The sequence below is a fragment of the Nerophis lumbriciformis genome, linkage group LG03 (assembly GCF_033978685.3).
Source record: "Nerophis lumbriciformis linkage group LG03, RoL_Nlum_v2.1, whole genome shotgun sequence".
Taxonomy (NCBI): domain Eukaryota; kingdom Metazoa; phylum Chordata; class Actinopteri; order Syngnathiformes; family Syngnathidae; genus Nerophis; species Nerophis lumbriciformis.
This window is the reverse complement of record NC_084550.2, coordinates 41452833-41471612: the sequence shown is the minus strand read 5'-3', so window position 1 is coordinate 41471612 and position 18780 is coordinate 41452833. Positions and strand designations below refer to the sequence as shown.

The 18780-nt window shown below is 45.5% G+C and overlaps 1 protein-coding gene across 4 annotated transcripts in view; it reads left to right on the top strand.

Moving 5' to 3' along the window:
- arhgap9 (Rho GTPase activating protein 9) overlaps positions 1-18780 on the top strand; it is a 221890-nt gene that overhangs the window by 85922 nt on the left and 117188 nt on the right. Inside the window, exon 1 of one of the 4 annotated variants that reach the window (XM_061937755.2) lies at positions 9797-10042. The exons of the other annotated variants lie outside the window; for them this stretch is intronic. The gene's annotated coding sequence lies outside the window, so the exon portion shown is untranslated. Of the gene's footprint in view, positions 1-9796; positions 10043-18780 lie in introns of those variants that run through there. 4 annotated transcript variants of the gene reach the window in all.

The window sequence follows — 18780 nt, the reverse complement described above, 5'->3', positions numbered from 1 at the left end:
AGAAGAAACCTACTTACATGGAAAATAAGTTTGCCTCTACCAGATTCACAGGCAAAGGCGGATGCGTTGTCTGTGGAGATGAAAAGCACCAGGAGAAGCTCTTCTTTTGCAAGCGGTTCAAAGAACTGAAGCCTGGCGACAAAGTGAAAGCTGTGGAAAAGCTAGGAGCATGCAAAAGGTGCCTAAATTGTCATGAAGAGGAGGAGGAGTGTACGGATACTTACCTGTGCAGGAACAGGGACTGCAGGAATTCTTCAGGCCACCACTTCTTTCTTTGCCTAAAGGAAGACCCCAAAAGAAGAGAACCTAGGAAAGGAGGAAGACCCAACATCAGACGACAAGCCCTCACTGAGGAGCAAGAAAAGCTGATTTCTGAGCTCACCCCAGAGATGGCTGAAAATTTCAGGAAGGCATTCACCAATGTGGCTGTGAAGACCTACTGTGCTGGAAGGATCCAACCTGGAGTGATGGAGAAGACCTACTGTGCTGGAAAGATCCAACCTGGAGTGATGGATGCAAATACACGTGAGTTACCAGTAATTCTGATGCTGTTGGAAGTAACTAGCAATGCAGGACAGAAAATTGGAACTCTCATTGACCTGGCATCGGACACCAACTACATCACTCACAGAGCTGCCAAAAGACTCGACCTGCAAAATGAAAACGTCACCCTTGTTGTCCAAGGAGTTGGAGGAATGACCATGACGGTAAAGACCAGAAGATATTTACTCAAGGTGAGAGTGAAGACGCCCACAGGCACAGAGAGAGCTCATGAGCTTGTATGCTATGGCTTGGATGAAATTGCCAAAGTGCACAGTGAAATCAAACCTCACCAAATCAGGAAGTTCTTCCCAGACATCAACCTTGAAAATCTGAAAAGACCAAAGCATATTGAGCTTCTCATCAGCCACCGTGAAGGAAGACTCGCTCCACAAAGAGTAAAGGTAATTGGGGACCTGGTGCTTTGGGAAAGCCCATTAGGAATGACTGTTGGGGGAGCACATCCAAACCTCTTTGAAGAAGTGGATGTGGCTATGCATAGATCCAAAACACACTTTGCCCGGTCTATGAGAACTACAGCAGTGAAATATCAGGAAATTGCTGAAACCAAGATGACGACAGCTGGCAGAGAGTTCTTAAACTGGTGGAAATGGGAAAGCATTGGAGCCGCCTGCGAACCCAAGTGCGGGGGATGCCGGTGCGGCAACTGTCAACCAGGAGGAAAAGAAATGACTATAAAAGAGGAAAAAGAGCTGGAAATCATAAGGAAAGGCCTAACCTATGTCAAAGCAGATGCACATAGTGACGAACCACACTGGGACACGAAATATCCCCGGATTGAAGATCCAACCTCGCTGCCCAACAACAGAAGTGCAGTTCAGGCCACTTTCCTGCGGACAGAGAAGCAGCTCAAGAAAGAACCAGAGTGGCGAGTGGCATACACAGCTCAAGTCCATGAGATGGTGGCAAGGAAAGCGGCAAAGAAACTCACCAAAGAGACCATTGCTGGCTGGCAAGGACCAGTGTGGTACGTCAGCCACTTGGTGGCGCCAAACCCGCATTCAGTTACAACACCTGTGCGATTGGTATGGAACAGCAGCCAGAGGTTCCAAGGACGCAGAATGAATGATCTCCTGCTGAAAGGGCCTGATGTCCTCAATCCCATCCGAGCAGTTCTACTCAGGTTCAGAAGAGGAGTCCATGCTGCTCTTGGTGACATTAAAAAAATGTACAATTCTGTGTGGCTAGAAGACCTGGAGATGCACCTCCACAGATTCCTCTGGAGAGACACTGAGGATGGAGAAATTGAGGAATATGCCATCACCAGAGTCAACATCGGTGATCGACCAGCAGGGTGCATCGCACAACTCGCCATGAGAGAGACAGCCAAGCTGCCCAAGTTCGCTCACCTGAAAGAGGAATGTAGGATCGTGGAAGAGGACACGTATGTTGATGATTTGTTGACATCCCATAATGACCTGGAACAGCTGGAGGAAAACACAAGAAGAGTGGAGGAAATCCTAAAGTCAGGCGGGTTCTTTCTCAAGCCTTGGGTCCGATCAGGCCAAAGTGGGAGGCGGGAGTCTGTACCAATAGAGCTGAAATCCTCATCGGACAGGATCCTCATTCTCCCAAATCAGATGAGTGAAGATGAAAACAAAGCCCTTGGTGTTGGATACCTCGTTGGAAAAGACAGACTCTACCCCATGACCTCCATCAATTTCTCAAGAAGAAAGAAGAAGATGAGAATGGGCCAAAATCTCCTGGTGGGAGAGGTGAGAGAAGAAACTCCAGATCCACTGACAAGAAGACAACTGCTTAGCCAGGTCGCTAGCCTGTACGACCCAATAGGTCTTGTCACACCTGCTAAGCAGAAAGGTGCCATTCTTGTCAGGAAAGCTTTTCAAGAAGCAGCTGGAAGCAAAACTCTGACCAGAGACACATGGGACAAACCTTTGTCTGGAAAGTTGAGAGAAGAAGCCATCTCACTGTTTGAGGAATACACGCGCCTCAGCCAAATCACCTTCCACAGAAGCCTCACACCAGCCAATCGGATTGGAAAACCCTGGGGAATAACCTTCTCTGATGGAAGTGACAGAAGCTATGGAGCTGTGGTGTACCTCAGATGGGAGACTGAAGAAGGCATTCAAGTCAGACTGACAGAGTCCAAAGCCAAGCTCACACCCATCGACCAGAAAGGAGAGGCAGTGAAAGCTGAAATCTGTGGTGCTGTCTTTGCTACACGGCTCAGAAGGTATATTGAAAAACACAGTCGGATGGAAATTGAATGTTGGCTCCATCTGCTGGACAGTCAAACTGTTCTGGGATCAATCCAAAGAGAGAGCTACGGATATCAGACCTTCTTCGCAAACAGAGTTGGAGAGATCCAGAAGTCCACGTCTATTGAAGATTGGAGATGGATTCCAGGAGACCTGAATATTGCTGATCTCATAACAAGAGGAGCATCACCAGAGGACCTTAGAAAGGATTCTGTGTGGCAGGAGGGACCAGAGTTTCTAAAACATCCTGTGGATGAGTGGCCGACAAAGTCAGCCAAAGAGGTTGCTGCGAATGCCAAAGCGAGCATTGACAAGTTTCAAAGGAAGTCTTTCACAGCAGTGGTAACCAGAGCACAGGCAAAAAGAAACCAGGATGATGTGCCATCTAGTATAGAAAAAACTCCGAAACCTACTCATGTCAGAAATGACCACAATTCTTGTGAACGAGAGTCCAAGATCCAAGTCCGAAGACCACCTGCCGGTTCTGCTGTACAAAGAATCCTGGACATAAAGAAATTCAGCAGCCTGACCAAGCTGATCCATGTCATTGCCTGGGTATGGAGAGCAGTCAGGAAGTGGCAAACTCTGATCAAACGCTCAGCCTCAAGTAAGCTAAAATATCAGGAAAAATCACCACAAATGTGCAAGCAAGCAGTACTCACTGCCATCGAGTGTGAAGATGTGCTCAGGGATCTTTTTCTTGCAGCCCAAGAAGGCATAATCTTTCAGGACACCACACTGAATAGACTTGCTGTGTTCAGAGAGGAACAGACTGGACTTTTGCTCTGTGGAGGAAGATGTCAGATTTTTAATGAAGAAAAATCAGCAGTGCCAATCATACCTTATGATGCATGGGTATCCACTCTCCTTGCCCAAGAAGCACACAATGCCAACCATGAAGAGATTGCAGGAACACTCCTTCGGATGAGGAAGAAGGCATGGGTGGTAAAAGGTCGTAAAGTGGCTCAAAAGATTGTGAACAATTGTGTTGCATGCAGAAAAGCCAGAGCTAAAAGATGCCAGCAAATCATGAGTGACCTTCCACCTGAGCGTATAACACCAGCTAATCCCTTTGAGTACACAACAGTGGACCTATTTGGACCTTATGAAGTGAAGGATGAGGTGAGAAAGAAAGTGAAACTCAAAGTATGGGGAATAGTCTTCTGCTGCATGGCATCCAGAGCCATACACACAGATGTTGTCAGTGACCAGTCAGCTGAAGGCTTCCTGCTGGCCTACCAACGATTCACAGCACTGAGAGGGCACCCAAAAAAGCTGTGGTCAGATCCTGGGAAAAACTTTGTGGGTGCAAAACCTGCCCTTAAAGAGCTCTATTTGTTCCTTGACCGGCTGGAAAAGTCAAATATTGAGAGTGAAGCCGCCAAGAATGGCACAGGATGGAGCTGGAAAATCCACCCTGCGGACTCACCTCACAGGAACGGAGCTGCAGAGGCGGCGGTGCGCACTGTGAAGCGGGCCCTTCACAGTCTGGGAGGTGAAGGTGTCTTTACATGGAGTGAGTTTCAAACTTTTTTGTATTTAGCCTCCAACCTCGCAAATGAGAGACCCATTGACGCCAGGACCCAGAGTCGGGAGGACTGTGTGGAATACATCAGTCCAAATTCACTTCTACTTGGACGGGCTGGACCCAAAGGAGATCCAGCTAGCTTTGAGTTTGAAGGCTACCCTTACAAGAGACTAAAGGCCATACAAACAGAAGTTGACAGATTCTGGAAGAAATGGAGTCAGCTTGCTGGACCGAACCTCTTTGTGAGATCCAAATGGCACTCTGCCCACAGAAATGTGGCTATTGGAGATGTTGTCTGGATGGCTGACCAGAACGCCCTAAGGGGACAATACCGGCTCGCCAGAGTGACCAAAGTAAACGCTGACAGCAAGGGCATTGTGAGAGATGTGCACATCAGGACTTTTCCTAGCTATCCATTCTCCTCTGCAAAATCTGCTGAAAAGAAGGGAAAGCAGCACTCAAGTAAAATTCCGGCCACCATTCTTCACAGAGACGTCAGACGGATCATTGTTTTAATACCAGTTGAAGAACAAGAACAACATCATGCAAACTGAAGGTAAACTTGCCGGAACAGATGATGTGACCTCCTTGGGTTTAAAAAACCAAGAGGTCAAGTGGGAGGTGTCAAGTCAAAGAACAGAGCAGCACAAACACCACTGATTTGTAGAGCACACTCCAGGCCTGAAGGGGCAACAGTGAGAGCTGAGGGCTGAAAATCTCCACCTGCTTCCAACAGATTGGTTTGATTGAGTTCACCTGCTCAGAGCACATGCTCAAAATGTTTGAGCTTCAGTCAGTCACCCCTTTGACATGCTGCTAAGAGTAAGGAAGACAGCTCCTGTTTGGACTCAGAAGACGCAACTGGTGAGGAAACCAAGGGAGAGAAGTTAATTTCACTGGGGAGAATCTTTAAAGAAGATAATTCCACTGATGTTTACACAATTAGTTAAGTTGACTGAAAGTAAATTTAAAAAAGTATCTGTGATGTTTAAGTTTATTCTTATAATTAGGATGGATTGTTTAAATTTAATTTCATTCATATTGTTGGAAATGTTTAAATGTATTCTTAAACCTAGACCCTATCAGTGGAAATTAATTTGGTTGGATTGATTTAAAAGAAAAGCAAAGCCTGTATTATGTTGTATGTTTATGAAACACTAATGTGTTTTCTTTTTTCTGTTTGGTTAAGGTTATCAACCTATTCAACCCCCACTATACTGCTATTCACCTATTCAACTATTCAACCCCCACTATACTGCTATTCACCTATTCAACTATTCAACCCCCACTATACTGCTATTCACCTTTTCACCTATTCAACCCCCACTATTCGACTATTCATTTTGTTCATCCATTCATCTACACCAATAACCCACTTTATTTTATTGCTTCTAATCAAACATCAATAAATCACAAGGAAAAAGGATTGAGTTGTCCCTTTGAGTCCTTCCTGAGTCCAACTGGCCCTTTCAAGTTCGGGCAAGGCTGTGAAAAAACCTGGAGAACTTGACAGGCACAGATAGGGAAAGCAGGAAAAACAATGGCCCGGAAAAAGCGCTCCACGGTGTAATAAAGTTCAAAACAAAAAGGTATAATCCAATGAATAACTTTACTGAGAGATTTGAGCAGGGTACAAACACAAGACGAACACTTTTACGACCAACCGGAAACATAGCAACCAGACTAGCAACGCACCTCCTTTACGGCAGCTGTCGCAACGTTCTTAAAGCAACCGCAGCACATACATATATATACAACATACATGACATGATCTCCCTTTAACTTTTGTTTTTCTTTCCTTGTAAACAAAACAAAATCACACTGTATATGTGTTGTCTGTCTAATTATAAATAATGCAGACGACGCGTGTTGGCTGAGTTCTTGACGTTTACTTTCACAGCGTGCTCATAACCTCATTCTTAGCCGCCGGCGTGGCGACATGCAACAACACTTTTCGGGGCTACCGCGCATGCTCGTCACTCCCGTTGCATGCTGGGTAGTGTAGTTGTTATATTCCCTAGCTCATAACATCACATCTTCCCTTCTATAAAGAAATAATGTTAACTCAATAAAGTGTATTTCTTTTTTTAGCTTCAACTTTTCATTTTTTAGCATTGTAACCACATTTGCAAACAACTTTTCTCTTCGTAGAATTTTCTTTCAATAAAGAAATAAAGTGCAAAAATGTCAAAGCATCATAACAAACAGTTATGTCAAATAGCAGCAGAAGTGCATTTTTTGGAGAGCTGTATTATTTTCAGTTTTGTGCCCAAGGGACTGATTTTATTTAACACTATATTATTATTTATACACCTATAGTGATCACAGAGACAGGTTGTTTTTTGTGTTACTGTATATATTTGTTTTTCTGAAAAATCCCACTTAATATACTTTGGGTAACAACAGTCAATATTTATATATTTTATTTTATTTTTTTAGGGGGGTAACAGTCAATATTTATTTATTTATTAGATTTTATTTTTTTCTTATAAAATAAAAGTGAGTTTTTGTCAAACCAAATATTGTGGGTTTTTTTTCCATATACAACAACCTATCTGGACTCGATAATAGAATCGATAAGGAATCGGTTCGATAAGAGGATTCGATAATAGGCTCGAACTCGAACATCATCCCTAATTCTGTGTCTCATTTGCAAGTACTGTACTTTACTGTATTATATAGTCAACTTTGTATGCAGTTGCAAATCCCAAGACGTTAGATGGCAGGAATGTATAAACTACAGTGTCTTGCCTTATCCAGGAAAGTAGTCTTTGCCATTATATTGCATGTGCATAGTCTATTTTTTTTTGGTCCTACAAAATATTTAAACTGAAATTATTGTACTTTTTGCACACCAGCTGTTTGATAGTAACATGCAACTTAGTTGTAGTTTCCGTGACCAAATTCGGAGGTGTTAAAATTGCCATGTAATTCGCTAATGCTAATCTTTAGCATGTCTATGGCAAATCCAATTAGCAATGTGCTAGCGCATTTCGAAGAGTGGCGCCTTAAGGCTCAAACATACTTGGGCGGAACGTACATGGAGAGTATTCCACAGAGATTCAATCGTACTCAAAATGGAAGTCCACCAGGCCTGTGTGTGCGAAGCTCAAATTGTATGACCAGGCGTACTCTCCGTCATGCACTGCTTGGCGTGCATTTTTCACATCGACCGCCATTACGTGTGACACCGATCTGCATTCTGCCACCGCAGGCTTGTCTCTGTATTTTACATCAAATTCAGCAGAATTTGCTCATTTATGGTAAATGCTCTGTGCATTAAAAACAAACTAAAACTATCCAAAAATGCAGCCAAATGTTAAAAACGAAATGCAATCGATCATGTTTCTATTGGTTATATTAGTGTTGACCGAAAATAGAGAAGACCAAATTATGTGTGATATTTATTTGTATTTATTTAAAATGTTGCAAACCACAGTCTGACTAGGAATAGTTCATTGGTATACAATCAGAGCAGTCATCTTCGGAGCCATTTGTTGGATGAGAACCCTGTAACTCTCTCTTGGAAGATGACTTTTACTTGGAAAAACACCTTTAGTTGCAGAACTGGTTGTTAGTATGGATGCTTAAATAGGTTTTATGAGCGCCCTTCCCTCAGAGCATGTATTTGGCTAAGTCCATCTGTTAGAATGCCTTTGTACTTCTTCAGAGCCAGATGGTGTAGCTTGCTTGCAGCGCAGTTTTGGATTCTGTGTCCATGATTGACTTTTGTTTCCCGTTTAGTATGCCTAAGGACGCTATGCATTTCAAGATTCAAGATTGTTTATTGTCATATGCACAGTTAAAACAGACAGTTTGCCGTACAATGATAATCTTACTTTGCTAGTCCACCCTTCAACAAGTCACACGGTACTTAACTAAAAATAAAAAATAAAAATGTATATACAAGGCACAGAAAGTAACATAACATTATTGCACATTCTGATTGACAGTCAACAGTATAAATATGGAGGTGACCTTGCACGGTGGCACAGGGGTTAATGTGTCTGCCTCACAATACGAAGGTCCTGAGTAGTCCTGGGTTCAGTCCCGGGCTCTGGAATTTTCTGTGTGGAGTTTGCATGTTCTCCCCGTGACTGCGTGGGTTCCCTCCAGGTACTCCGGCTTCCTCCCACCTCCAAAAACATGCACCTGAGGATAGGTTGATTGGCAACACTAAATTGGCCGTAGTGTGTGAATGTGAGTGTGAATGTTGTCTGTCTATCTGTGTTGGCCCTGCGATGAGGTGGCGACTTGTCCAGGGTGTACCCCACCTTCCGCCCGATTGTAGCTGAGATAGGCTCCAGCGCCCCCCGCGACCCCGAAGGGAATAAGCGGTAGAAAATGGATGGATGGATGGACCTTGGGTCACAGCAGCAGTTAAAGTGTCTTTAGTGATCAAAGGTGAAAAGTGTCGACAGTGATGGTTCACAGTTCGGGGGTGGTCATGGTAGCTGTCTTTTGTTCAAAAAGATAAAAGTAAAACGGGGGGATGGCATTCACAAGTTAGCATTCACAAGCCTGATGGCCTGTGGGTAGAAACTGTTCGTCAGTCTCGTAGTCCTGGATTTCAGGCTCCTGTATCGTCTGCCTGATGGTAGGAGGCTGAAGAGACTGTGCTGGGGGTGTGTACTGTCCTTTATGATGATGGCCCTGGTAGAGTACATGTCCTGTAGTGAGGGGAAGGCTGCTCCTGATATGTATTGAGCAGTTTTAATCACTCGCTGGAGTGCCTTCCTGTCCTTAGCAGTGCAGTTTCCATACCAGACCGTGATCGAGCTGGTAAGGACACTCTCAACCGTACTTCTATAGAAGTTGCTGAGAATTTTGGGTGGCGTGCCAAATTTTCTCAGCCTTCTTAGGAAGTACAGTCGCTGCTGGGCTTTCTTTATTGTTTGTTGGGTGTTGTGATCCCAGGTGAGGTCCTCGCTGATGTGGGTCCCGAGGAATTTAAAGGTTTTAACCCTGTCCACCTTTGTCCCCCCTATGTACAGAGGTGTGTACTGTGCACTCCTTCTCCGTGGGTCAATAATCATCTCCTTGGTCTTGTCTGTGTTCAAGGAGAGATTATTATCCTTACACCAGGCCACCAGTTCCGCTACCTCCCTTCTTTGCTGAAGGTGGTGCGGTAGACGCCTCTGCTTCCAACTTTTAAGGGAAAGTAGAACAGCGTCCATCCTCTGTTATCACATTCGGCTACAAGGTCTTGGTATTTACACTTCTTCCTGGCCTATGCGTTGGCTAGGTTTTCCTCTGATGGGACTGTCAGCTCAATTAGGATGATGTTCTTGGTTGACCTTGAGTAGATGATGATATCATGGCAGTCTCTACTCTTTCTGAAGGAAACACTATTTAGCTGTGCTCCTCATCCATCAGGAATATCCAGCCACTTACTTTGGTCAGAATATCTTTGATTTCATATTTTAGTAGTTGCAGTATTTGGTTCATGTAAGTTGTATCATCGGCTGTACATGACGCAACTGTAGGAGCAAAGTCTGAGGCTTGTGCAGTTAGTATCCTATTGTTGTTTGATTTTTCAACGTATGGTGCCAATCCTAATGTGATCGTTTTAAAGGTTTGGTCTGCCTGTTGTATCTTCCTTTCTGAGTTCGAGTCCTTCCGTTTCCTGGGCACCACCATCACCCAGGACCTCAAGTGGGAGCCAACCATCAGCTCCCTCATCAAGAAGCCCTAGCAGAGGATGTACTTCCTGCGGCAGCTGAAGAAACTCAAGGTGCCGACCGAGATGCTGGTGCAATTCTACACGGCCATCGTCAAGTCCATCCTCACCTCCTCCATCACCATGTGGTTCCCCGGCGCCACAGTCCGAGACAAGCATTGACTGCAGCGCATCGTACGTGCTGCTGAGAAGGTTATTGGCTGCAGGCTCCCATCCCTCCAGGACCTGTTCTGCTCCAGGACCAGGAGGCGTGTGGGTCGGATCATAACTGACTCTTCTCACCCTCGACACAAACTATTCTCCCTTCTCCCCTCAGGCAGGAGACTACGGTCCCTCTAGACCAGGGGTCGGCAACCCGCGGCTCCAGAGCCGCATGCGACTCTTTGATCACTCTGATGCGGCTCAGCTGCATACTTGCCGACCCCCCCGATTTTCCCGGGAGACTTCCGAATTTCAATGACTCTCGCGGAGTTTGGAAAACTCCCGGGATTAATATTCTCCGATTTTCACCCTAACAATAATAATAAGGGCGTGCCATGATGGTACAGCATTTAACACCCTTTACAATATGTATAAACAGCCTGCCAGCCCAGCCTCTTGTTAAATGCATCTTCTGCTTGCAAGCGCAAGTGACAGCAAGGCATACTTGGTCAACAGTCACACAGGTTACACTGACGGTGGCCATATAAAACAACTTTAACACTCTTACTAATAATGCGCCACACTTTGAACCAAAACCAAACAAGAATGACAAACACATTTTGGGAGAACATCTGCACCTTAACACAACATAAACACAACAGAACAAATACCCAGAATCCCATGCAGCCCTGACTCTTCCGGGCTACATTATACACCCCCTCTACCAGCAAACCCCGCCCACCCAACCCTGCTCCCCCACACATCAACCCCCCCCATGCGTCGGTTGAGGTGGGCGGGGTTTGGTAGCGGGGGTGTATAATGTAGACCGGAAGAGTTAGGGCTGCATGGGATTCTGGGTATTTGTTCTGTTGTGTTTATGTTGTGTTACGGTGCAGATGGTCTCCCGAAATGTCTTTGTCATTCTTGTTTGGTGTGGGTTCACAGTGTGGCGCATTATTAGTAAGAGTGTTATAGTTTTTTTATACCACCACCGTCAGTGTAGCCTGTGTGGTTGTTGACTAAGTATGCCTTGCTGTCACTCATGTGAGCAAGCAGAAGCAGCCATACAACGTGTGGATGGTCTGGCACGCTGGTTGTAGTGGGCGCTAAATGCTGTACCATCAAGGCACGTTCGAGAGAATAGTTGCCCTGAAATTCGTAGACTGCCGGAAAAATCGGAAGGGTTGATAAGTATGACGCTGTCAAGCGCCATTCATAAAAAACTTGCGGGCCGCACTAACATTCAAATTTCATATTAAAGTGTGGGCTGTTTGTCTGAGACCCTTGGTTTATTCATAACACAAAGCAAAAAAAAAACCTTTGTATGCAGTGTTATTTCATTTTAAATTTCAAAAGATTTGTGTGACTCCCATTGTTTTCTTTAATTTGTGAAACTGGTCAAAATGGCTCTTTGACTGGTAAAGGTTGCCGACCCCTGCTCTAGACCCACATCTCCCGCCACCTGAACAGTTTTTTTCCGCTCGGCCATCAGACACATGAACAATAATAAGATCTGATAGCTCAGTTACAGCTCATTTTTATTACCTATATGTGTTTTGTGTTGCACGATTGTACCAAGAAACATTCCTAGTTTGTGAACCCGTTCTCAAACAATGGCAATACAACTATTCTGATTCTGATTCTGATTCTTTCTGTAGCGAGTAGCTGCAACATGATAGAATGTGGAGCAGAGTTGCACAGTTGGTGTTACCCCATAGTCTTAGGTTTGAAGGTGATGGAAGCTGATCGTGAATGACATTGAATCTGGAATGACAGAAGTTCAGATGTCCACACATGGAGAAGCTTCTTCCATGGCAATCTGCCATCTTAGCCATTTTCCTTGTTTTGCACAGCCACTGAGGTGTCATCATGTCATCTTCATCCACTTTTGTGACCAGATTGATGAGGCATTTCCTATCTTCTTTCTGGCTCACGTCTTTGATTAGTTTCTGGTTTTCTCTTGATTCCAATGCCTGCTTGGTCAGTCTGACCGCAACCTGTTTCATTTAAGATAAGGTGGGGTTATTTTTGTTCCCTTTTGACTTGTCTGTCTTTTTCTCCAGACACTCTCTGTATAGAATCTGGGTCTTGCCATCTCTGGAGTACTTGTTCAGATGGTACTTAGTTAACTTCTTACATTTTGCTGAGGTGGTGAGTCTTTTCAGCTGCAGGCCATGCGTTCTTCTGGATCTATAGAGTGCAGTGGTTGATGTGCATCTACTTATGCATGCACATAATTTCTTTAAATACTTTGTGCAGGCAGTCTCCAGTTTTTGCATGTGTAATTGGGACGTTATAGATGCTAAACTCCCAAGTCATCTTTGGTATTATCAGATGATTGTATACCCACATTTTTATATAGCCATTCAGGTTGCTTTAGTCTGTTGTTCTTAGTTGGCTGGACAGTTTCACGATGACCATCTGTCTGATACCGTCATCTTTCATATCTGCATAGAAAAACTTCCTGGGGTTTTCGCTATGAGTCTGAGATCATCAGCATATGGTTTGGTAGATGTGATGTTGACGCCACCCAGGCCATGTCTACACTAAGTCGTTTAACTCCTAAACTAATAGTTATTTAGCCTAAGTCCCGTTTCAGCCACACTAAACCAGCGTTTAAGGTCCCCCTCCTCGGACAAATTTTTACACGGGTAAGTCAGCCGTGTAATTCTGGAATCTCCGGCACTTAGCTTTGTATGGACTCATTGATCGTTTACAAAGTGAGTTCGGAGAGGAAGTGACGCCAGAAAGACCACGCCCACACAGGAAGTGAAATCAGAAAAAACGCGCCACAGCCAGCTTCATAATAAAGCGGTTTCGTAACTCGGAGCTAACCACTGGCAATATGAAGGCGAGTCACCCAGACATGCCCGTGTTTCTCCTTCTTTACATGTACAGACGCTTGTGGAAATCACACATGAATACCTTAAGAGAAAGCCATTGCAGCTATTTGAGATACAACACTTCTCAGACGGCAAGACAACTTCCCAATATCCGGCTTGGTCAGCTGTGATTCTACTTAGTGAAAAACTTTGTCCATTTATCTAAAGAGAGACAACGAGAATGCGAGCTCCCGTGGATGTGATAAAAAAGGTATCGTGTGCTTTGTATTACCTGGCCGTCAAGGAAAACAGCGAATGCATTTGGACTGGCAAAACAGACTGTATCAGTTATTGTCCGCCATGTATGTCACGGACTCAACGTCTAGGTCCAGATTATATCAAGTCACCAAAAAGGAATGGACAATGAAGGTGAAGGCAAAAGAGTGAGGATTGTCCTGACCAGATATCTATATCCCTAGTTTGATTGATGTAAAATGTTCTTTATCACATTGTTTACGTGTCTAATAAAGATTTGATTAATTTATCATATCTCGGGTGTAATTCACTACAATAGGGCCCCACAGCACACTGGATTCCAGTTATATAAAATACCACAACACTGGATATTGTTCAGATGAGTTAAATTTAAGAACTTGCACACAAAGCAACACTGGAGGTGACAATGACGTGTGCATTTTCCGCGCATGCGTACTCGGTCGCGTTGCGTTGGCGGACGGAGGGGTGGAGGGGCTCCTAAACGGTGGCATTGTTGTGTGTGGACACGGATAAGGTTAGGTGTGATTTACCCTGGATAACTTAGTGTAAACGGGGCCTTATACAATATCAAAGGTGATTGGATTGGTCTAATTAGATCCAAGCAGAGACTGCTAGAAACAAGATACAAGACATGGGACATCCTTGAAATACACCAATTCAGGACTGAATCCAGTATGTTATCCATTCTTCTGTTTTCACACGTATGAAAAGTTTTTCATACTAATTAAATATGATCTTTTAGTTTTTTCCCTAAAGCCATAACCACGGTGAACTCTCATAGGCACTGCTTTTATAGTTTAGCACCTCTATGTGTGCAATGTTTACTTTCCACCCACAGTCTGAATGCTTCTGTATACATCAGTGGTTCTTAACCTGGGTTCGATCAAACCCTGGGGGTTCGGTGAGTCGGGTTCAGGGGTTCGGTGGAGGTCAAGACACACCCGACTCATCGTGTAAATAAAAACTTCTCCTTATCGGCGTATTACGGATACGGCAACAGCAGAAGTCACACTGATTTGTGTAATTTGTTGTGAGTTTATGCATTGTGTTGGTTTTGTTGTTTGAACAAGGTGATGTTTATGCACGGTTCATTTTGTGCACCAGTAAAAAAACATGGTAACACTTTAGTATGGGGAACATATTCACCATTAATTAGTTGCTTATTAACATGCAAATTAGAAACATATTGGCTCTTAACTAGTCATTATTAAGTACTTATTAATGCCTTATTCGGCATGGCCTTATTATAACCCTAACCCTCTAACCTTAACCCTAACCCTAACCAAATAACTCTAAATTAAGTCTTTGTTACTTAGATAATGTTCCCATAGTGTCCAAAAAACTCTAAATTAAGTCTTTGTTACTTAGAATATGTTCCCCGTACTAAAGTGTTACCAAAAACATATAACTTTGTCTTGAATTTGAAAAAAAAAAACATTTTATTTTTCACTAAAGAAGGGTTCGGTGAATGCGCATATGAAACTGGTGGGGTTCGGTACCTCCAACAAGGTTAAGAACCACTGGTATACATGTATATAGTATAATATTTAATATTTAAACAACACATTCAGAACATTCGTTCTTAGGACCGGACTGTGCACCTAACCTCCTTTTGCACTATTTTTCTTTTCTTTCCTTCCTATGTTTTGCATATTTATAGACGGTCGCACTGATACCGGAGTTGCTTTTAATCTCATTGTACCTGTGTATAGTCACAATAAAAGGCATTCTATTCAATTCAATTCTGATGTGATCTGGAATGTGGTACCATTTCAAACTGTATAAGGTCGTGAGGCACCGTTCCATATGCATCCGGCAAGTCTAGCCATGTGGTCAAAATTAGTTTGCAGTTCTCCTTTGCATTTTGTAGTATTTCTATTTAGGTAGGTAGTACAAACCCCGTTTCCATATGAGTTGGGAAATTGTGTTAGATGTAAATATAAACGGAATACAATTTGTAACGACGTGGTCGCATCGTGATGCAGGTGTGTTCTCCCAGGGATGCAGACGGCTTTGGACACAGCTTGCAGGTAGGAATATGATTTATTTAACATATAAATCATACGATGAATAAACAAAAGACATACACGTAGCACAAAAGGCAAAACAAAAGGGCTAGCGTGGGAGCTAGTAAACCAAAATAGCCTAGCGTGAAAACTAGCAGCTAAGGAACATGAAATAAACGTCGTCATCAGTTGTGTGGGAACAAACTAGGAAGCCAGACTGAGTGAGGCCAGGGCAAAGACTAAATAGCCCTCTGATTAGCGCCCGGGCAAGTGCGCGTCCCGGACACTAACCAGAGGCAGGTGTAAGCAATCTGCCGTCATGGCAACTGAAACAAACAAAAACTCAAGGTGCTGAAAACACATGTGACTAGAAAACAAACAAAGTATGATCCGGGCAGTGGATCGTAACAACAATTATTTGCAAATCATTTTCAACCCACATTCAGTTGAATATGCTTCAAAGACAACATATTTGATGTTCACACTGATAAACATTTTTTTTGTGTGCAAATAATCATTAACTTTAGAATTTGATGCCAGCAACACGTGACAAAGAAGTTGGGAAAGGTGGCAATAAATACTGATAAAGTTGATGAGTGCTTATCAAACACTTATTTGGAACATCCCACAGGTGAACAGGCAAATTGGGAACAGGTGGGTGCCATGATTGGGTATAAAAGTAGATTCCATGAAATGCTCAGTCATTCACAAACAAGGATGGGGCGAGGGTCACCACTTTGTCAACAAATGTGTGAGCAAATTGTTGAACAGTTTAAGAAAAACCTTTCTCAACTAGCTATTGCAAGGAATTTAGGGATTTCACCATCTACGGTCCGTAATATCCTCTCTGAGCTGCCACTCCTCTCTGAGCTGCCACCTTACCGTGGTAGAGGAGTTTGCGTGTCCCAATGATCCTAGGAGTTATGTTGTCTGGGGGTTTTATTCCCTTTGGTAGGGTCTCCCAAGACAAACTGGTCCTAGGTGAGGGATCAGACAAAGAGCAGCTCGAAGACCTCCATGAAGAATAAAAATAAAGGACCCAGATTTCCCTCGCCCGGACGCGGGTCACCGGGACCCCCTCTGGAGCCAGGCCCGGAGGCGGGGCACGATGGCGAGCGCCTGGTGGCCGGGCCTCTCCCCATGGGGCCCGGCCGGGCACAGCCCGAAGAGGCAACGTGGGTCCCCCCTCCAATGGGCTCACCACCCATAGGAGGGGCCATAGAGGTCGGGTGCAGTGTGAGCTGGGCGGAAGCCGTAGGCAGGGCACTTGGCGGTCCGATCCTTGGCTACAGAAGCTAGCTCTTGGGACGTGGAACGTCACCTCGCTGGGGGGAAAGAGCCTGAGCTAGTGCGCAAGGTCAAGAAGTTCCGGCCACAGCAAGGGCTCTGGAACCAGTTCTCTCGAGAGGGGCTGGACTCTCTTCCACTCTGGCGTTGCCGGCAGTGAGAGGCGATGGGCTGGGGTTGCAATTCTTGTTGCCCCCCGGCTCAGAGCCTGCACGTTGGAGTTCAACCCGGTGGACGAGAGAGTAGCTTCCCTGCGCCTTTGGGTGGGGGGACGGGTCCTGACTGTGGTTTGCGCTTACGCGCCAAACGGCAGCTCAGAGTACCCACCCTTTTTGGATTTGCTCGAGGGAGTACTTGAGAGTGCTCCCCCGTGTGATTCCCTCGTTCTACTGGGGGACTTCAATGTTCATGTTGGCAGCGACAGTGAAACCTGGAGAGGCGTGATTGGGAAGAATGGCCGCCCGGATCTGAACCCGAGTGGTGTTTTGTTATTGGACTTTTGTGCCCGTCACAGATTGTCCATAATGAACACCATGTTCAAACATAAGGGTGTCCATATGTGCACTTGGCACCAGGACACCCTAGGCCGCAGTTCCATGATCGACATTGTAGTTGTGTCATCGAATTTGCGGCCTCATGTTTTGGACACTCGGTTGAAGAGAGGGGCGGAGCTTTCTACCAATCACCACCTGGTGGTGAGTTGACTGCGATGGTGGGGGAGGATGCCGGACAGACCTGGCAGGCCCAAACGCATTGTGAGGGTTTGCTGGGAACGTTTGGCAGAGTCTCCTGTCAGAGAGAGTTTCAATTCCCACCTCCGGAAGGACTTTGAACATATCACGAGGGAGGTGCTGGAAATTGAGTCCGAGTGGACCATGTTCCGCGCCTCTATTGTCGAGGCAGCTGATTGGAGCTGTAGCCGCAAGGTAGTTGGTGCCTGTCGTGGCGGTAATCCTAGAACCCGTTGGTGGACACCGGCGGTGAGGGATGCCGTCAAGCTGAAGAAGGAGTCCTATCGGGTTCTTTTGGCTCATAGGACTCCTGAGGCAGTGGACAGGTACCGACAGGCCAAGCGGTGTGCGGCTTCAGTGGTTGCGGAGGCAAAAACTCGGACATGGGAGGAGTTTGGGGAAGCCATGAAAAACGACTTCCGGACGGCTTCGAAGCGATTCTGGACCACCATCCGCCGCCTCAGGAAGGGGAAGCAGTGCACTATCAACACCATGTATGGTGAGGATGGTGTTCTGCTGACCTCGACTGCGGATGTTGTGGATCGGTGGAGAGAATACTTCGAAGACCTCCTCAATCCCACCAACACGTCTTCCTATGAGGAAGCAGTGCCTCGGGAATCTGTGGTGGGCTCTTCTATTTCTGGGGATGAGGTTGCTAAAGTAGTTAAAAAGCTCCTCGGTGGCAAGGCCCCGGGGGTGGATGAGATCCGCCCAGAGTTCCTTAAGGCTATGGATGCTGTGGGGCTGTCTTGGTTGACAAGACTCTGCAGCATCGCGTGGACATCGGGGGCGGTACCTCTGGATTGGCAGGCCGGGGTGGTGGTTCCTCTCTTTAAGAAGGGGAACCGGAGGGTGTGTTCTAACTATCGTGGGATCACACTCCTCAGCCTTCCCGGTAAGGTCTATTCAGGTGTACTGGAGAGGAGGCTACGCCGGATAGTCGAACCTCGGATTCAGGAGGAACAGTGTGGTATTCATCCTGGTCGTGGAACTGTGGACCAGCTCTATACTCTCGGCAGGGTCCTTGAGGTTGCATGGGAGTTTGCCCAACCAGTCTACATGTGCTTTGTGGACTTGGAGAAGGCATTCGACCGTGTCCCTCGGGAAGTCCTGTGGGGAGTGCTCAGAGAGTATGGGGTATCGGACTGTCTGATTTTGGCGGTCTGCTCCATGTATGATCAGTGTCAGGGCTTGGTCCGCATTGCCGGCAGTAAGTCGGACACGTTTCCAGTGAGGGTTGGACTCCACCAAGGCTGCCCTTTGTCACCGATTCTGTTCATAACTTTTATGCACAGAATTTCTAGGCGCAGTCAAGGCGTTGAGGGGATCTGGTTTGGTGGCTGCAGGATTAGGTCTCTGCTTTTTGCAGATGATGTGGTCCTGATGGCTTCATCTGGCCAGGATCTTCAGCTCTCACTGGATCGGTTCGCAGCCGAGTGTGAAGCGACTGGGATGAGAATCAGCACCTCCAAGTCCGAGTCCATGGTTCTCGCCCGGAATAGGGTGGAGTGCCATCTCCGGGTTGGGGA